A 19,138-nucleotide genomic window follows, 5' to 3' on the forward strand; every position below is an offset into this window, starting at 1 on the left:
CAGCCAGCGCTGCCTCCTCAGCCCTGAACCACGGGAGGGCTGCCAGCCCCAGGGGGTCCCACCAGGAGCCTTCAGGGCCCAGCAGCGCAGGCTGATGGAAATGAGGGCAGCAGGCAAGAGACTGAAGATGAGAGAAGCTGCACCAAGTCACCCTGTGCCGGGAAGAGCAGGACTAATTAACACAGCCCCTCACCACAATGTCCTCCCTGTCTGTGCAGCCAAGAGTTTCCCTGGCAGCTTGTGACACGGCTTTGAAGCCTTAACCAGCACCAGACGCTTGAGTTCAGGAGAACAAAGATCTGGAAGCTGCTGTGTGGCAGGGTGGGAGACAGGAACGACAGACACATGGCATATGCATGGCTCATCTTCCCCACAGGGTCTGGTTTCAGAAGGAAAGTAGGTTAAAAACCAGAATATGCTTTCATTTATAAAGCAAGTGCTGATTTACATGGCTCTAGTCCCACCTCACAGCCCCAGCTGATGCCGAGATCTCCCATCTCAGGAAGGAGCTGCAAGGGAGAACAACAAAATGCACGCGTGTTGTGGACTCAGGGCTGCTCTTGCTTCCTGAACATGCACTGAGTTTGAGATGTGGGTCAGGAGCATCTGGAAGAGCTGACAGGTGATTTACAGGACAAGCCCGACTGAGCCAGGGCACCTATCTAGCTCCATTGGGGACCAGTAGCACATGCTGGAGGCAGGGTGGTGCAGACATTAACAGCTTAAAAATGAGCTCTGCAGCATGACACACATTGCACAGAGGGCACTATGTGCTGTACGTGATGGCCACACAGAAGCTCAAGCATCTCCCCCACCCGTCCTGCAGTGTTGGAAAGGATAAACCCCAACTGCCCCATGGCAGACCCCAATGCAGAGCCCCCAGGAAGCCAACACAGGAGCTCTGCACAGAGCAAGAAGGAAAAGCAAGGCGAGAAACTGTCCTAGTTGCTTTGTCAGTCCCAGCCCCACCTCTCTTATTTGGATTTAGAGGAAACAGCCAGAATTCACTCTCCTGGTATAAAAGGTGGTTACACTTCCAAGAAAACACTTGGTGGTAATTTAAATTGAAGGAGGAAGAAATTAAGAGGTTGATACAGCTGTGATTTGACACAGGCTGACCTGGGGCCTGAGGAGAACCTTAATGACATTTCCTTTAGGCCAGCCTGCTCTCCTGGTTTCACACTATAATTAGTTTCCCCTTCCTGACAGTCAGGCAGAGAGCCTAGACCAGCACTTGAAAATTTGGCCAGTGAGTACAACTTCTCAATAGCGTGGCAACAGCACCAATTAGTGCAGAGCTCGCTGCCCCACTGTGCTCCGAGCTGCAGGACATGCCGACAGGCACGCGCCAGCTCTCAGAGCTTATCAGCAAGGCAGGCACTTCAATAAAGCTCAAGAAATTGTCCCTAAAAGGCCAGTGCTTTAGGGGGTGCTGAACTCCCTGGAAGTCTAGCCCCAGCTGGCACCTGCATGAACAAACCTACCAAGTCTGTGCTAGCTTTAAGGAGCAGCAGCACAGAAACCCCATGCAGTGACCCAGGACCATCATTTTTAAGGTGTGATTGTTCAAGAGCCAGAAAATGAGCACCCACGAAAACAGCCCACTTCATAGGCTAATTATACTCCCAAATTCAAAAATGGTATTTTGCTCCTTCCTTTGTACTCCAAGTTCAAGGTTTCAACCATCTCTGACCCCAAGGCATTCCTTCCATGCCATTTTTAAGCCACAATGTGAGTGTCACCCAGTTACGGGTCTCCAGCAGGTCTCAGAGGTTCCCAAATGTCACACACACCACAGCTGTCTCAGAAGGGCTCGAGGCACTGGCCGCACACACAGCTCCTCACCCAGCTCACTCTGCGATCCCTGTGCTGAAAGCATCACAGGTCCCAGCAGGACAAAAGCCATGGCTGCAGATTTCCAAAGGGACAGACGCCAAGCTTCACTTCCCCAAATTCCCTTTACCCAGGATGAAGCAGGCTCCTGTCACCAACTCCAGTCACTGCCCCAGCACAACATGCCATGGAAACTGGTCTGTGCCCATGGGGGTGAGAAGCACCATCCCACTCACCCATTTGGGAAGAGAGCAGCAGCCTCCCAGAGGAAGCTGTCCCCAACTGTCCCCTACCTCACGTGGGGCAACCGAGGCAGCCGCTGCTCCCACCTTCCTACCGCCAGGTGAGCGGGATGCCCCAGGCCATGCTTCGTGCCACAGCCCACAGCAGCACCAGACCTACTGTGTTAGGTCCGCTAGGGATTTACACCCTCCCAGGAAACTACCCCAAAACCAGAAATCCCTTCAGCAGTTTCTTGCCACCAGCCCATGCAGCAGCCAGCACAGGACGCTGCTGCCTGGGAGAGACCTGCAGCAGCACACAAGGGCCCGTCAGATGGGACACCGACCCTTCCGTTTGCTTCCCTTGCTCTCAGGCTCCCTTTTTGCTTCCCTTCAGATGTCTGCAGCTAAATGAACCCATTACGGCACAAATTCTGTTCTTAACTCACCCCCCGGGTGTTTTGCTGACCCTACTGAGAACTATATTTAAATGTGCAATTTCCTGGCTGGCTAGGCTCATTTGCAGTCCCTTCCCCCAGATGCCTGTGCACGTCTGGCCCTGAATCCACTTAGCTTCCACCAGCCTTTAAATCAAAGGAATTAAGAAAACCATATAATTAAAACCCTTCACTTTATTTTTCTTGTATCGTTATTATATGCCTAAATACTTCTAATTCTCATGCCCTCTGGTAGGTGAGCTTGAAAAAGGCTAGAAAAATGACAAGTTTCTAAGCAGACAAGAAGGTAGCCAGAACAAACAGCTTGACAGGAGAGAGACTGCTCAGAGCACGTGATTTAATGTGCTGCAGAGCCGGATGCAGGCCCTGCCTGGCACCGAGGGCAGGAGCAGCCGCTGCTCCCAGCATCTGCAGGAGGTGGTGCAGCCCAGCAGCTGCCCGCTTGCTGTGTGAAGGAGCAGCTCCATCCACCTGGCTGCTATGTGAGGAAGGTCCTTCCGTCAGCACCGGGTGCTCCGCGTGCCCAGGAGGCGTTGGGGTTGCTCTTTTCAGAGAGGTCTAAAGACAAGAGGCCCAGGGAGCACAGCCCCTTGGGGGCATCCCCTCAGTCTCTTCAGATCCCCCCAGGCAGCCTCTTCCACAGTCTCTGCTCCAGCCCTTGGCTGCCTGCCTGCATGCAGGGGCTGCTCAGGAAGCCTTCGGCTCTGGTGAGCCTCCAGAGGGCTCTCCAGCTGGATGGCAGGATTGGGAAGGGCAGGAAGAACCAGGCCCTGCGAGGTCAGAGGCCACCGAGAGAGTCCTTCAGCCTCAGCTCTGTCTGACTGTAGGTGTCTCTGCCTGGACACTGGAGCTCCCAGCTGCCAGCATGGCTCATCCCAGGAGACACCAGGGCTGAGGAAGGGTTCAGAAGGCTTTGGAGAAGACAAACTGATGCTGAAAAGCCACTCCAACAGCAGTAAGCAAGCTGTGGCTGGGATGACCTTGCTACAAGGTGCTCCCTGCAGAGATCCGAGCAGGCTGCTGGCGAGTGCAGGCCCCGTGCCTGCTCCTGCCGCCCTCGGGGGCTTCCCTCGGGCACCCCACAGCAAGGCCAAGCTGCTGGGGAGCAGAGCTGGAAGGGTCCCGGGCTGCCTGGGCACCGAGCAGCCCCCATGGGGGGGACAGACACTGCGGAGTGCTCAGAGCAGTGCCCTTGTCTGCTGAGACAGCTCCCCCACAGGCAGAGAGCCGGCCAAAATAAACGCATTAAAGCAGAGTGATGCAAGCCTCTTCAGTGCCTCTTCCCCACAGCCTTCCTTCAGAGGGGAGCACCTACACACGGACAGAGCTCTCTGCTGCCAGACTTGCAAAAAGCCATCAGCTAGGAAGGATGCTGTCCCCAGGAGATGAACTGAGCCATCCTCTCCCCTTGCATGCAGCCGCACTGACAGCTTGCAAAGGAACTGCAGAGCTCCTGAACAGGCTAGAAACCAGTTTAATGGTGAAGTGTCAGCACATTTCTAGGCTAATAAAACCGGGGGCATGGGAAGAGAGGGAAAGGAGACTCGCTGTCTTAGAGGCTGGAATGCATTTCACAGCAAGAGACCATTTCAAGGCAAGGAAGTATTTCTTCATAGCTGAAGAACTCCAAACATGAAGGATTCTGAGAGGTTTCCTTTCCTCCACTAGCTCCTAATGGACTCAGCACTTTGCCGAAGCCACAACACACCTCAGCAAACCCAGGTATTAGTACCCAGCTCACACCAGAAATGCAAAAACACCTCGGCACTGCAGCCACACCACCGATTTCTGCTTTTCCACTCTGACCTGCCTCGGCCTTGGGAGCTGCAAGGGCCTGACCCCCTCTGGGAGCAGAGGGAAGGGGCTTCCCGGGGAGCTGGGCAGGTGCTGAGCCAAGCAGCCCAGCAACACACTGCCCTGGGGCCAAACCGGACACATTACCGCTAACAACCAGCCCCAGGCCCCGTGTCCTTAGAGCACACGGGTCATTAACTCGGATTTGGAGGCTGGTTCCACTGCTGGGGCATTTCAAGCCCAGTTACACCTCTGCCTCATGCTCTACCAAGACAACGCTGGTCCCCACAGGGCTCTTAGCACTGGTCCCTTTATGCTCCTAGCACAAGAAGCCACGAGGCAAGCAGACAGGTGATTGAAGAGCATGGAGAAAGCAGTGCTGGCTTTACTCACTCATCCAGTGGCCAGGAACAGGTGCTACAGCAGAACCAGCTCCCCCAGGTGAGGCGTGATCACACACTGCCCTTCCCCACCTGCAATTATCGTTCTGGATGGCCACTTTTCTGTTCCTTTGAAGCAGCAAAGCGAAGGCTCAGATCCCTACAAAGAAGGCCAGCCCCACTCCGCAGCCTGACTTCAATCAGCCCATCTGGCAGTAAGGAATGAACTCCTGCAATCGCTATGAATAAGTCATGCCTCTTCACTACTGCTTCAAGGCAAATTGCAAGCACTGCTCCCATCAATACTGCATGAGAAAGGAAAAGGCAGAAGCCTGATTAGAGTATGGAAACATGCGGGAAGAGATGCCTGATCTCTGATGTGTGGTGCACAGCAGTGACGCGGCCTGATTTGCCAGCTGAAAGCACTGAGGCTCACGAACACCACCACACAACAAAGGCAGGCAAAGCCCACACGGCACCTTTACATGCTCTGGGCTGACCTGCACTTCCAGAGGGAAAGCTGCAGCCCTCCCACGTTTGCATGAAGCCTTCTCCTCTCCTCACATGCTCCCACTTCCCCAGCCTCTCCTCAGCCAGCACTGTGCACATGAGGCAAGCTGAGCCAGAGTTGTCGTTCTCACAGCTCCACCAAGTGCACCCAACACGTGCAGTGACCCCAGAACCCCATCCGCAGGCAGAGGCACACATTCCTGGTCCCTCTGCATTCAGCAAGGCCCAAAGCATCCCATCAGTCACAGGAAAACATCAAGAGCTCAGTGGATGAGCCTTCCGTCTTCATACTGCCACTTGCTGTAGGCACACAGCACCAGAGGGGAGCGCAAACACCATCACAGCACTGCCCAGCCTGCAGGACCAGCACCTGGTGAGGGAGTGCAGCGTTGAGACCTGACTTGTCCATAGGCAGGGGACCTGTAAGCATCTGTCTCTGGTCACATTTTCAGCTCGCTTGATCTCTTTGGCACAGTTTTGCCTTCTGCATCACCACTATCCAAAGCCAGTTCGTACTCCTTTCCCCCCAGTTCTTCCACACCAGTCTGCAGCCATCCATAGGAGACAGGGAGGTGAGCTCTGAAGCAGCAGAACACTTTTCAAGAACACTTGACACCCTGTAGGGAAAAATCCATCTCCTCATGTTACATCCATGGCTTTTCACACGCTGCAACAAGGAAGCCTCCTTCCCTCGTGGAGCTGTGATCCATCCTCAGACGACATCCATCCCAGCTCCTGACAAGGAGACAGCTCACACGACTTCCAGCTCCCTGCCCACAAAAAGACCAGGCCCCACGTGCTCGGGTGGTGCAGGGGGCATGGAGGGCTTAGAGGCAGACACCCAGCACGGAGCAGCAGCTACAGAGCCTCCTCTGGCAGGGCTCCCTTTGAGCATCCTGATTGCTGAGCCCATCAGAGCAGCAGGGCAGGCTAAGCCCGGTGATGTCCCCGTGTTGCCACTGCCATGGTGAGGAAGCACAAAGGCAGGAGCTAGTTTGGAGCACGTTAACAGAGCTGGACACAGCAGCAGAACAGCATGGGGCTGGTAACACAGCCAGCCGCAGGTGAGTGCACACGCACACAGCACTCTGCAAAGACACGCGGGCACATTTTTCCCTGCTGCTGCCCCATTCCTCTGCTTTAGCTATCGCAGCTGTGACAACCTGCAACTGGGGGCTTCAGCAGGCTGTGCCCAAGCTACCTGCATAAAAGCAGGAGGAAAACCTGTCCTCACCAGCTCTGTCATGTTGTTAGGGCTCACTTCTGTTCGTTAGAACAGAAATCTAGCCACTACCTAGAGGTGGGAGAGGGAAGGGGACACCCATGGTAAAGTCTTTCCTTAGCATGACCAGGAGGGCTCAACAGTCCAAGTTGCTAAATATGCCACAAAAAAAGCATGGCAAAACCAAACTAAACTATAGGGTTACTCATCCCTTTGCTGCGCTCACCAGACTGCAAGGTAAAATTGTGAATGAGCTCTGCATCACAGGTACAATCACAGACCAGCAGCAGCTGACTGCTGAGCACTGCTCCAATGCAGCACCAAGCTGCAGGTGCAGGGACTGCAGCCCAGGGCATGACCTGACCCTCCTGGGTACGAATGACGGGCCCCACAGCCACCAGCAGTTGTGAATCCAGCACTAACACATCCTCAGAAGGTGTTATTCAGCCTGGGCCTCCACAGCACATCTTTATTCCTTGTTCCCACCCCAGCTGAGCCCCTCATGCCCGCTCCGTTTAACACCCTCACTATGTACTCGGCGTTCGGGTCTATCTGTGAGCTGGGGCTTTGTGTTACCAGGGAAATCTGCTGCAAAGAGAAACCGATTCAGTCTTCTGTGTTAATTTAATATCCTACGAACCAGACCAGCCCTCTCCAGTTCAGAGCTTTGTGGATCTGCAGGACTTGCTTTTATTTAGCATACCTAGAGCTCAACAGCCGCAGCAGAAATCAGCGTAAAGCAAAAGCACCAGAGGCAAGAATTTTTTCCCTCTGAAGCTGAAGAAAATGTTATCTGCACAGCTATGCAGAGCCAGGAGTCTTGCCGTGTACAGTTTAAGACAGACCAAACAGTCCTCCAAAACATGCCATCAGCGCTTTGTCAAACACTTATGGAGTCACTCAGCTGAAAACACCAGCCAGCCAAACCCAGAAACATGCACAGAAGGGTTCTGGAGCTGTCCTCATCCTCCCACCTCGGCACACAGCTCTGTGCTTCCCACCAGTAAAGGGGCTTCTACCCCGCCCCGCAGAGAGGACTCCTGCTGAGAGCCCAGGCTCTGCTGCCAGCCGAAAAGGACGGGACGGGATCCTCCTGGCTGACAGGAATGAGAGCAAGTGGAGGTTGCCAGGGAAGGCGACTGCAGAAGGGAGCAAAGAAATTAGGCAGTGAGCTTGGCACAGTGCTGCCACTGAGCTCTAGGATCAGCAGAACTGAGGGCTCGGTTTCTGGGCGTCCCCGCTTGGACGCTGCTGTGCTGAGAGCACAGCTTGGGACCAGGAGGGAGGGGAAGGATGCCTCCGTCTCCAAAACGCATCGATTGAAGCGCTGCTCCAGCAGAGCGTCTCGTCACAGCCTCACTGTTTATACTCACACCAGAATAATTAGAGCAGTCACTGTTAACTAGCTAACAACTTCACCATGAACTCCGAACAATGCTGAAGAATTAATCGCAACACTTCAGAGCCTTCCCTGCACACAGCCACCAGCCTGCAGAAAACACTGAAACTACCCCAGAGACAAGCAGGCTAAATTAATCCCACATGGCTTCTGGCAAAAAAAGAGATACGTAGCTCTCTCAGAGGTACTCACCCTAAAATAATGCCTGCTCAGGGCAGCCACCCAACAGAAACAAGTCCTCAAGCAGCCACACCTTTATCACAAGGCATGACTCAGCTCATGAGCTGGCTTCCATCAAGGAATAAAATACAGGGATTTATTTTCAGCCAGGTCCACTCCCTAACCCAGCAGGTTTCTGCGATGCAAAGCTCCCAGCTGCCCTGGGACAGCCCTCCCTCTCAGGCTGCGCCCTCAGAAGGTTTGGACCTTTCAGGAGAACTTCCCCATCCAGGGACACGAGCACATGGAAGCAATGAAATCATCTTCCAGTGTCGTGTACTTGACACTTATGACAAATATTTATACTTCTCCATCTGTTTCTGCCCATATCACTTATGCTAAAAATAAAGCTGAAGACTGTAATGGAACAGAAGAATGTTTCTTGTCTTGACCCACTAAGAAATGCAACCACCAAGTCCAGCCTGCAAAGCCCTAAGCGAGTTATGGATGCAAGTTATGAAGTGCTTGGTTGCACCCTGTCATTAATGGTAAACACTGGAAGATGACTGGATTTTTATAGGGTACAGGACAAACAGGCTGGAAAACACCACCTCAGCAGCTGAAAACCAGGAAAATAGGAAAGGTGGTCAGATTTTCAGATGGATTTTTTGATAGCCTGAAGTTTAATTCTGGAAAAAAAGAAGTTACCCCTGTTAATTCATAGCAGCCCTGGAAGCAAGGCAGAAGCCTTCCCCAGCAGCCTTCAGGGTCCTCCTGCTTTCCCACATCTCTGGCGTCATCTCCTCCACCCTGTGCCTGTCACCTGCTGACTTCTCCCCCAGCCCAGCAGCAGGGCCCCCAGTTGCAGGACGGGCAGCTCCAGGGCCGAAGCCCGATGCACCTGGTGGCAAATTCCAAATCATCCTGCTCTGGTACAAATGTTCCTCACTGGACACATCTTTCTGTGACCAAAGACTCGACCCTTAAAGCCACCACCTGTGGCTAACCACCACAACCACACAAGTCTCCTGGGTGCTGGCACACGGCCCCATGCCTACTGACACCACACGGAGCAGCACAGACTGCCCTCCCACGCGTCTCTGAAGTCACTGCAGTTCCTTTCCACTGTTACCCTTCAGAACGATGTCCTATCCCCATTTATCAGGATTTTCTTTTGAGCACTTCAGATGGTTTCCTCCAGACACGCTAAGCTTAACCGGCCTTAATTAAAGCAGCACGCTTGACGATGTGACTGTTTGGTACCCCTCATTTCTCCACTGCAGCCAGAGCTTTGGTGCTTTAGCTGCTGAAGACCACTGCCAGGCTTCAGCTCTGCCACAAGGACGGAGTTATGTCAGCAGCTGCTCCTGCACTCTCCTCTCATCCTCCCCATGTTTACAGCCGGGTACTCTTCTCGTTTAACTGCAGGTTTGCTGGTGGTCACTCCCTGCACGTTGGAACAATTTGCCTTGAGAAGCAAGTGATGTCCTGCACCAAAAAAGGACTGGAAATCGGAGAAGAGGGATTTGAAGCCATGAAGAAAAAAAGGTAGTGGAAGGATTTGGGTGAGGGCTACTGCTACTTTTCCCAAGACACATCTGCTTTCCTATCTGTTAAGGCACATGCCAAAAACATTTTGCCTTACACCGGATTTCTATTCCACTTTTACACTGCCAACCTGAGCCTTGCTTTTGGCCTGTGCCTGATTGGGTAAGTTGCCTCCTCACAGCCCCTCAGGAAAGGCACAGACCCTGCTGCCAGGCTTGTGCAGCACAGGCAGGGCTGGGTGGCAGCAGCCAGCAGCTGCCAGAGGGACAGCACAAGTCACACACCCCACAAGCTAAAGGGCACCAAAAACCACCCAGAAGCAGCATTTGCTCATCTGCCCTCACAGACGTCAAGAAAGCTGCTACAACAGCCTGGTGCTGCCCAAAGCCAGCCTCAGGCACACTCTCTGCCCTCCTGCCCCTTGCCTGCTCACCCTGCTCGGCTCTGTCTGCGTGCACAGTGGGGCCGTGCCACCTCACACACCAGAGCCTGCCCCCCGCGTTCATCGGGGTTTCCAGCTGTGGAAGGCACCTTCCCAGGGCTGACTAATTGCATGCAACGATTTCAGATGTTACCAAGCAAACTGCCTTGCACACCTCCAGCACAGGTGCCATCCTCACACTGAGCTCCCTGCTACCACGTGTCCCTTTCCCCCCACTAGCTCCAAACACCCTGCTTTGCACCAGATTTATCCTCTCAGAGACACGCTCTGGAGACCCAGCACACCCTGCTAACGGCCCCGAGGAGCCTTCCAGCTACCCCAGCCTTTGTGGCAGCTTTTCCTGAAGCCTCTTACCACAGAAGTTCCTCCTTCCCCTGCTCCAGGTAGCAGTGAGTCTGCAAAGGCTTTTCTACAGTCAGCACTGGTACCTCACAGAAGATTTGGCTGGCAGACAGCGATATTCCTTCCACACAGCTGGGGTAACACGACGTTCAGCAGCCTCAGGACACGCACCCCAACAGGCAGCACCCCGGCGAGCAGACTCAGCTGAAGCACAGGGGCACACTCAGCACGGTGCCACCTCTTCAAACCCAGCCAGTGTGTAAACCACATGAGCTCTTGAAGTGACTGCTGCCCCGACTTCTTCCTCCAGCAACCACCGCTGCTCTGCTGCCCTTTGCAATACCTCCTCTGCTGCAGCAGGACCGGAGTTATGCCAGGGCTAGCAGCAGCTCTCGAACTGCAAGGGAGACCAGCACCCACACAGATGCTAGGGGAGAGAAAGGATCTCCACAGCATCCATCACAGGGCTGTGATGGTGCACTGCGAAGGGGAGATGAGCTGAAAACTATTTGTCCAGTGTCTGGGCCAGCACTGCAGTCAGACCTCCTCGGGTCTGCAGTACTACCCCACTGCTCCCTGCCCAGCTCCATCAGCTGATGCCAAAGCAAAACACGCAAAAAAATAAACAACCAGATAAGCTGCTCCCCACCCAGAGCCTCCCGTCTCCTTATGCAGAGAAGTTGAAGAGTGTCAGACCGTGCACAGACAGACAGGCAGTGCCTGCGCTGCTACTGCTGGCGTGCTGAGAAGGACAAGAATTGCTTCTGCATCTGGTGTACAACGCTTATCGATGAAGACACGTCCCACAGCTTTCTCAAGAAAAATTAAACCTCTCGAGGACCCCCCCCACCCCCCAGCATATCACAGATGTTCTTCCTCTTAGAGGAAAGGGGGTGTTTGGTTGAGGTTTGTGGACACACAGGCAGAATTCAATATGCTTGCACTCACCGAGCTGGCAGCTGCTGCAGACCGTACTCGCTGCAGGGTGGCACGCAGCCTCGCGGGGACCCCTCCTCCGCCGTTCTCTCATCCAGACCTAAAGAAAAACAACCTGAGACCCATCCTTTGATCTCTGCAGAAGCATTTCGTTCAGAGATACAGGAGCTTGATAATATTTTATTAGCCTAGAGGAACAAAATAAAAAGACAGCTTCTGTGGGAGGAGGAAGCCCCCAGCCAAGCCCTGCACTGCAGGCTGAGATTCCCACTGTAGCTCTCCCACAAGAGCCCCTGGGGAAGAGAAATCCCCTAAACCCTTCCCAGCAAAGTAAAATTGGGCTTTAAAAAGCTGGTTAGCACAAGAACATTGTGACAGGCCAAAACATTAAGGGCTTAATGAACTCCTAAGTTAGGAAGGCACTGGCTCTGAAACCCACGGCAGAAGTAAGGCACAAACGAGTTCTGTGAAGCAGTGGGAGCGCCTCACCGTCCTCTGGGGCAATGCTGGGGCAGGCAGACACCGCTGCCCTGAGGGGTGTCCCAGAAGGGCTGGGCAAGCCTGGGGAGCAGCTCTGCAGGGCCAGGAGCTGTCCTGCAAGATGTGTGTGTGTACCTGTGCCCAGCACGAAGCACACCAGCTCGTCAAGGAGACATCCCAAAAGCAAAGAGAAGAAACAGCCGGAGACAGCTCTGAACAGAAGCACCACAAGGCAGGGAACGCAGCTTGTCCCAAAACTCTGACCGCCAGGACCCAGCAAAGGCCTCGGGCTCTGCTCTTCAGGCAGAAGAGATAACAGCAGATAAGGGCTCGCCTTATCTGGCAACAAGCCGCCCCACAGCCCGGCTGCGAGACCCCGGTGCCAACCCCCTTTACCTCAGGAGCCCCCCTCAGAGCCCCCCGCCGCCCTCCACAGCCCCCCGCTGAGGAGACCCGCGGCTGCCCGCCTTCCCTCGGCCTCTGAGGAGGGAAAAAAACCCCGAGGGGCTGCGGCTGGGGCCGAGGGGAGGCGACCGAAACGGCGACGACAGCGGCGGCGACAGCGGCCCCGTCCCCTCCCGCGGGGCCCCTCAGCCCCGCCTGACAGGAGAGGGGAGAGCCCGCGCCGGGCGCGTGCCCGCCCTTCCCGCCCAGCCTCGTGCACGCGCGCGCTCACCTGCCCGCCGCAGCCCGGCGCCGCCCGCAGCTGCCGCCCGCAGCCCCCCGCCGGCACCGCGCCGCCCGCGCGCCCGCTCCCATTGGCTGGCGGCGGCCGCGCCTCCCGCCGGCCGTTGGCGGCGCCCTGAGGTGAGGCGAGGCGGGGCCGCCGCCCGCCCCGTGCGGCTGGGGAGTTTGAGGCAAAAACATTCGTTTTTTGGTCCCTCCTCCTTTATTTTGATTTTTTTGAAGTGTGGTGGACGACCAGAAGCACGCCTGGGGTGGGGGGTGAGGACACCGGGTGGGGGAAGCCTGGCAGGGAGCGCATGGTCCCCATGATCTGGGGGTCCTTCTTGCTCCAGGCTGAGGGACGGGCTGTGAGGCGGCAGAGCTGTGTGATTAATTAGTTAATTAAAGGGTCTTTGTGTGGATTCTGACTCTGTGTGCTAATTGGCGGGGCGCGCCGGGCACAAACCTGCAGACAGCAGTGGGGACAGGCAGCGGGGCGGCTGCTCCCCGTGCTGGGTGCTCACAAAGGCGGGCTGTCACCCCAGGGTGCTGCCACAGGGACGCTGCCCCCCTCGTCCCACAGTGTCCCTACGGCCACACGTCCCCTCAGCCAGGCTCCAGAGCGCTAACAGCCAGCCCTGACCACGTATGCGCTTTCTGAAGTTTTATGGCATCGGATAGAAACGCTCACTGCACATCAACAGATTCAACTCGAGGAGTCCCTGCAGGCAGACGCCCTCATTTCATGACTCACGTTTTGGCTCTATTTCCATCCCCACACAGCTCTCTCTTACCTACTTGGCCCTGAGAGCCTGGGTCGAGGGGTTCCCCCTGCAGCCAGCCACGAGGTGCGATTCTTGCAGGACTGGTGACACCGAAATTGTGCCCAGTGACTCGTGGCTGGGCTCCGCTGTGACCCCATTCACATCCAGTGTCCCCACCAGGAGGTCTTGGCTTCAGCCTGAGAGCAGCAGTTGGATTAAATCCTCGCCCTGACTCAACCTGCGGCACACTGCTGCTCCTTCCTGCTGTGACAAGCGGATGGAAAAGTCCTGCCCTTACTTCCAGTGGGTTTCAAATAACCCTCTGCTTTGGAAACAAATTAACTTATTAACAAGTGTTTCATATTGCAAAATAACTCAACATGTTAATAATACAGCTTGTGGTTTACTATAAACTTTTTGTTTCCCATTCCAAAAAGACCTTGGTCAGGTTGTCTTCACAGTGTTTAGAGAAGTACCAACATGTAATTAAGGCACAAAATCACTAAAACACCAAAATTCTCTGCAAGTTGTGCAAAGACCATGAACTTTTTCCCTTACTCATTCTGTGGATACATGTCTTTTAGTCAGACATACCCTATAGCAACTTACGGTATGCATTGAAGTCTTGCATTTTCTGCAGAAATGTGCTTTGTCACCCTGGTAGACCACGTGCAGCTGAGCAGAGAACTACGGATGAATATGTTTGTCTGGGGTTAATGCCCTTTCACTTTACTACCTAAAATATTTATCAGATCTGCTAATATGCAGTCAAAATATTTTGAGCTGAAATGTTTTGATTTTCCCTTGGAACCTCGGAGAGCTTATTTGCCTACTATTAATCTTTAAATTGGCTTGTTGGCAATTTTAATGGATCCCATTATATGACCACAACTTTCTCTGCCCTCTTATTTATTTTGAAAAAACAATCAAACAAAACCAGGCTGTTTTCTCTTTATCCAGCAAGCTAGAAGGTGAGTGTATGCGTGGTTGTAAGCTTGATTATTAGAGAATTCATACATTCAGCTAAATGATCCCTGTGTTAGAAACCTAGGAAGGATCATCAGGGAGAAAATCCATTGGAGCTGATCCCCCATGAGCCAGAAGCACTGGGGCAGAGAAGGGCTTTGGGATCTCGTGGACAGCAGCGTGATGTGAATGAGAGGAAGGTGGTAGGGCTGACATTTTACAGTAACCGTCAAATATCTTTTTGATTTTGCAAGTTTTTACTATTGGCAATTTGAGGGTTCATCCCTTTCAAGGTATTTTATTTATAGTTCTGCCGGTGTTTCTGTGGTTTCATATCTTTAAATATTATTGGGTCCAGTCTTGCACTTCAGGTACACAATTCCTTTCTACAGAAAACACAACAAAGAAACAGAACCAAAAATATAAATGATGCATCGAGGGCATGGTTACCAAAGGAAAGCAGTAGGGACAGTTTCTCCACCCTCGGATAGATCACCAGCATCTGGAAATACATTTTCTTTTCCTTTTCCATGCAGAAAGCCCATCTGACAGAAATAAGGAAGCAAGACAATTCTAGGACCTGCTTTCAACAGCAAAGCCTGGCACAAAAGGCTGCCAGCATTTTGTGCTGCCCTCCCAGGCCATGTTTGCTCTCTGCATGGGGCAGTGGAGCCTCATTTTGGGTAAAACCAGAAGCCCTGACTGCTTCTGTGGTGGTCTTGAGCAGAAGGTGCTCAGGGTCATGTCCAACAGGAGCCGTGCAGGGCAGCACAGACCTGCTGTAAGGGGGTGCAGCAGCCTGCAGGGCTTTGCCGAGATGCCAGCTAGGTCCCATGGTCAGGGTAGGAAAAAAGTCATCCTTGTAGCATTTTGGGGTCCAGGTAGGTGTGGTGCTGTGCCCTTTGAGGAAGGCAGCAGTTTCAGGATCACGCTGAAGAGCATTATCAGTCCCTCAGCGCCTCAGGTCTGTCCTTGCACAAAGAGCAGAGGCAGGGCTCATGGGGCTGCCTGGGGACAAAGCCTCGCCGGCTTCACATCCAAATCCTGGCACTTTCTTGTGCCAAATCACCTGGAAGCACGAAAAAGGCCCATACAGAGATGACATCCACCTCTCGTAAGGCCTTGCAGGGTCCTGTGCATGCTCAGTCACGCAGCTGGGTTTCATCCCTGGCATCCCGCTCTGATGGGACAAAGCTCCACGAGGCACCTGGCCAGGGCCCTGCTGAGTCCTGGGGCCTGAAATCCCCACACAGTGCACCCCCCGTGCCCCAGGCAAAGACTGATCTCTGCTTTTCTTGAGCAATGAAACTTTCAGCCTCCGGCTCTTCTTGTCACAAGCAGTGCCAAGAAGTGTTTTTGGGGGTTTCAGAGGTCATTTGGGCTGCTTCACTTCTAGCTTCGAGATGTCAGGATGATGATGTTAGGGAAGTGCTGAGGATCGTCCCCTAAAGACCTGTCTCCTTTAACATCAGTCAGCTTAAATCACCAGGGATGTCTGAAACAGTTTTAGCACCAACATCAGGGGTTGAAACTATTGCCTCTGGCAAAGACTGCCAGCACTTGACCTGATGCAGTAACCTGGTTAACAAAGCTCAGTCCCAGGCTGCTGATTCTCCCAGAAAACACAACCCACGTGCCTCAGTTTCCTTTCCATAAGAGACAAGTGATTGCACTGCAAAGCACCGATGACCAGTGCAAAAAGAGTCCTAAATAATGTTTATCTGATGCTTACACCAGGATGGCTGTAACAAGGTTAAAATAAAATTTTGGTATTTCTGCTCAATAGTGGCTGGGGGTGGACGGTTGGCATTTAGTATTTCCTATGTGTTTTCTGGGTGCGGGGCCTGGAGGGGTGGTTAACCTGTCCTTGAGCTGCAGACGTGAGAGGGAGACTTTACATTTCCCCAGACATTTCACAGGTGTGCTGAGGTAGAAAAAAATGTTGCATTTCTTTTAAGAACAGCTTGGGCCAAATGTCTTTGTGGTGCCGCAGCAGTGAGCAGGATCCGTGCTGGTGCCAGCAGCAGAGCTCTGCGAGCTGCAGCCATCCTGATGCACCGCTGCTAAAGAGCTGCTCGGCCGACTTCACGGTTGCTATATTCAGAATCCATTTGGCCACTTTTGACTTTTACGCTTTCTAAAAGAAGGCAATAAAGCAATTAGGAATAGATAAGAGAAGGAGAGAGCACTCCACCAAAGAAAGCGAAAGAAAATAGCGTGGCGTAATTAGTGCAGCGGAGCTGGCAGCAGCGAAAATGAGCTGTAATAACTGTCGTGTGGCTGGCAGTAGGACTGCAGGCTGCCCTGCACGTGTCTAATGTGGTGATGGCAGAGAGGGACCTTTCCCCACACAGCATAATCTGGCCTGAGAACGTGTGTCATTGGGACAGAGGGAAATAAAGCCATCAGTTAGTGCTGTCAGTCCTGTGCTTCTGTCAGCTGGGGGATTTATCCAGCTGAAAACACTCTCCCAAATCAAGAGGGAATGGGAATTAGTGTAACCAGAAAGGCAGGTGTGTTTTTTTTTTTTTAGGGAAAAATTCAAGAATGTCCTATCTGGAGAGCTGGGTTAAAAATAAACAGGAGCCTGCTCTGCCAGAGAAGGAATGAGCGCGCTTAGAGATAGGAGGGATTGTGGAGGAAGGGGCCGCCTCTTTCTTTAGTGTTAATCATTTTTAATTTGCATCGTTATGGTGTCTAGAAGCACCAGGTGGAAATCAGGGCCTCATTGTGCTGGGAATTGTGCGCAAACATCATGATTAAACGTTGCCAGCTCTGCAGAGGTTGCAATACCGTCCCTCATCTCTGCAGAATCACTAACCAGCACAATTATTGCAGAATAAGTTTTTCTGCAATTTCCCTTCCAGAATAGCTGTGCCGCTTGATTTATGTCAGAGTAACCAAGCCCAAGGGGAGGAAAAGATAAATTTGTTGCAGGTCCAACCTGGTAACCTTCACCAGTAATAATAACCGCTCGGAGGCAGAAGCTGCTCACCACGTCTCTGCTCACATTCAGAAATTATTTGCCTGCGTCTCGGTTTCCCTTTCTGTAACACGGGAGCAGCAGCACTGCCCTCCTGGCTCAGGGGAGGCAGTGCTTAATTTGCCAAGGGTTACTTTTCTATTAGGACTTTTCTAATAGGTAAATGATGCTGTAAAAGCCCAAACTCAATTAAATAGAGTTTTAAATCAAACAAGCAAACACACTCAATTGTCACAGCACAAGTAGGAAGCAACACAGCAGGCATTGAGGGGTCTTCGCACGATGACCAGGTCCCGCTGGGTTTCTGTGATGCTGTGCTCGCTCCTCAGAGGTCAGAGATCTGCATGAGGCACCAGGCACATTTTTACAGCTTCAAATGGCCAAATGGGTGCCAAGCATGGGAACTTTTAAAGAGCACCAGCAGGTCAGAACTGAGGGGCGAGGACGGTCCTGCCCCTGCTGGGGTCTGTGCTGAAACGCCTCCATGCCCCGAGCTGCCAGCACGCTGCAGGGAGCTGCTTTCACAGGACAACCTGAAACCTATCATCACGTCCATTTAGCACTTAACATCTGCAGACCTTTAACTGTTCCCTGCAGTCCTGCATTCAGCAATTTGCCATGGTTTTACCAAACTGAAAGGCAATGGAAGAAGGGGCTGGGAGCTGCAGTGCTCAGCAGAGCACCGTGCCGGCCTTTCCTCCATGCTTTCCCCCCTAAGCGCCAGCTCCAGCCCCTCCTGCACCAGGCAGGGCCCCAGCAGTTGCCGTGGGCTTTCCCGACCTTTTCACACCGCACAGGGGACTGGTTTCCATTCACAGCAGACATTTGTTCATTTCCTCCAGGCTCTGCATGGTCTCCACCTGAAAGCCGCAGGCCCTGGGGTCACTGGCTTGGACGAGGAGCTTGTGTTGGTGAAAGAATTCGAATTACAGCCTCTCGTCCTGCTGGAGGTGGTTGGTGAGGAAAAGGCAAAGGCAAGGATCCCCAAATCGTGTATCTTACAAAGCAGGCATGGAAAAGAAACCCTCCCGTGATGTGTAAAGCAGTTTGGGGACTTTTAGGGATCCCAGCTCAGAGGTTTTGAATAGCAACTGCAGGGAATCGTTTACAAGTAGCATTTCTCCTAATTTCCTATTCTGCCTTTTAATACTTCCTTGGGAAAGAACGGAGGCTTTGCATTACAAACAGCTGGAAATATAAAGCAGCCAAAACCAATGCCCTGCTCCACCCGCAGCCCTGCCCTGGCTATTTTCAGTTTTGCCTGCAGATCGACCCCGTTTAAGCGGGTGCAAGAGGTGAACCTGAACGCTGTCGCTGCGCTGCCTCTGATCCTCGTGGATGTGAGAAGCGGTCTGCCAGTCCCCTCTGCTGGCTGCAGCTTGCTGGAGAGAGCTGCACCACTGCACAACCAGATGGCTCCCAGCAGGAGAATGGGTGAAAAAAACAAAGCAACACACCCAACCTTAAAAATAGCCTTAAAAATATATATTTTTTTGAAAGTTGAGGCACCCTTCTGAGAGAAAATCACCTCCCCGTGGGGGATGGACAGCTTGATGTTAACTCTGCTGACCTCATGGCTAAATTTCAGCTGCTTGCAGCCCATGTCCCATAGGACCCGGGGCACTGTGTGCACCCTGCGTGCTGCTGGTGCCCGCTCCCGTCCTGCAGCGGGTGCAGCATCCCCACGGCCCTCTGCTGACTTCCTCAGGGCAGCTGCAATCCAGTTCTGAAGTGACCGAGATAAAATTTCAGCTTCTGCAAAGTTTCGAAATGTCAGCTTCTCCAAAAAAGTGGGCAGAAGAGAGCGCGCAGCAGGTCTGAGCTGGTGCACCCCGAGAGCCCCGGGCAGAGCCAGCAGTGTGGGACAGGGGCTGCTCGGGGCCGTTTTGCAGCTGGGGGCAAAGAGCCCAGAGGGGCAGGGGTTCCTCGGGGTGCTTTGGTAGCTGGAGGGAAGGAGCTGAGCGGGGCAGCACTGCTTGCCCTGCTGGCGTGGGCAGCAGCAGGCAGAGCTGGCGCAGGGCAGCAGCTCTTCGTG

The 19,138-nt window shown here is 53.3% G+C and overlaps 1 protein-coding gene across 4 annotated transcripts in view; it reads right to left on the reverse strand.

Annotated features, from left to right (window-relative positions):
- Positions 1–12,523, reverse strand: part of CAMKK1 (calcium/calmodulin dependent protein kinase kinase 1) — an 85,944-nt gene extending 73,421 nt beyond the window's left edge. The window contains exons 1-2 of one of the 4 annotated variants that reach the window (XM_068655811.1): positions 12,401–12,521; positions 11,257–11,344 (exon numbers count right to left, since the gene is read on the reverse strand). The gene's annotated coding sequence lies outside the window, so the exon portion shown is untranslated. Of the gene's footprint in view, positions 1–11,256; positions 11,345–11,733; positions 11,767–11,859; positions 12,108–12,400 lie in introns of those variants that run through there. The other 3 variants (XM_068655812.1, XM_068655813.1, XM_068655819.1) reach the window with 3 other exon arrangements.
- Positions 12,524–19,138: the final 6,615 nt, after the last annotated feature.

Source organism: Anas acuta, chromosome 19 (assembly GCF_963932015.1).
Source record: "Anas acuta chromosome 19, bAnaAcu1.1, whole genome shotgun sequence".
Classification (NCBI taxonomy): Eukaryota; Metazoa; Chordata; class Aves; order Anseriformes; family Anatidae; genus Anas; species Anas acuta.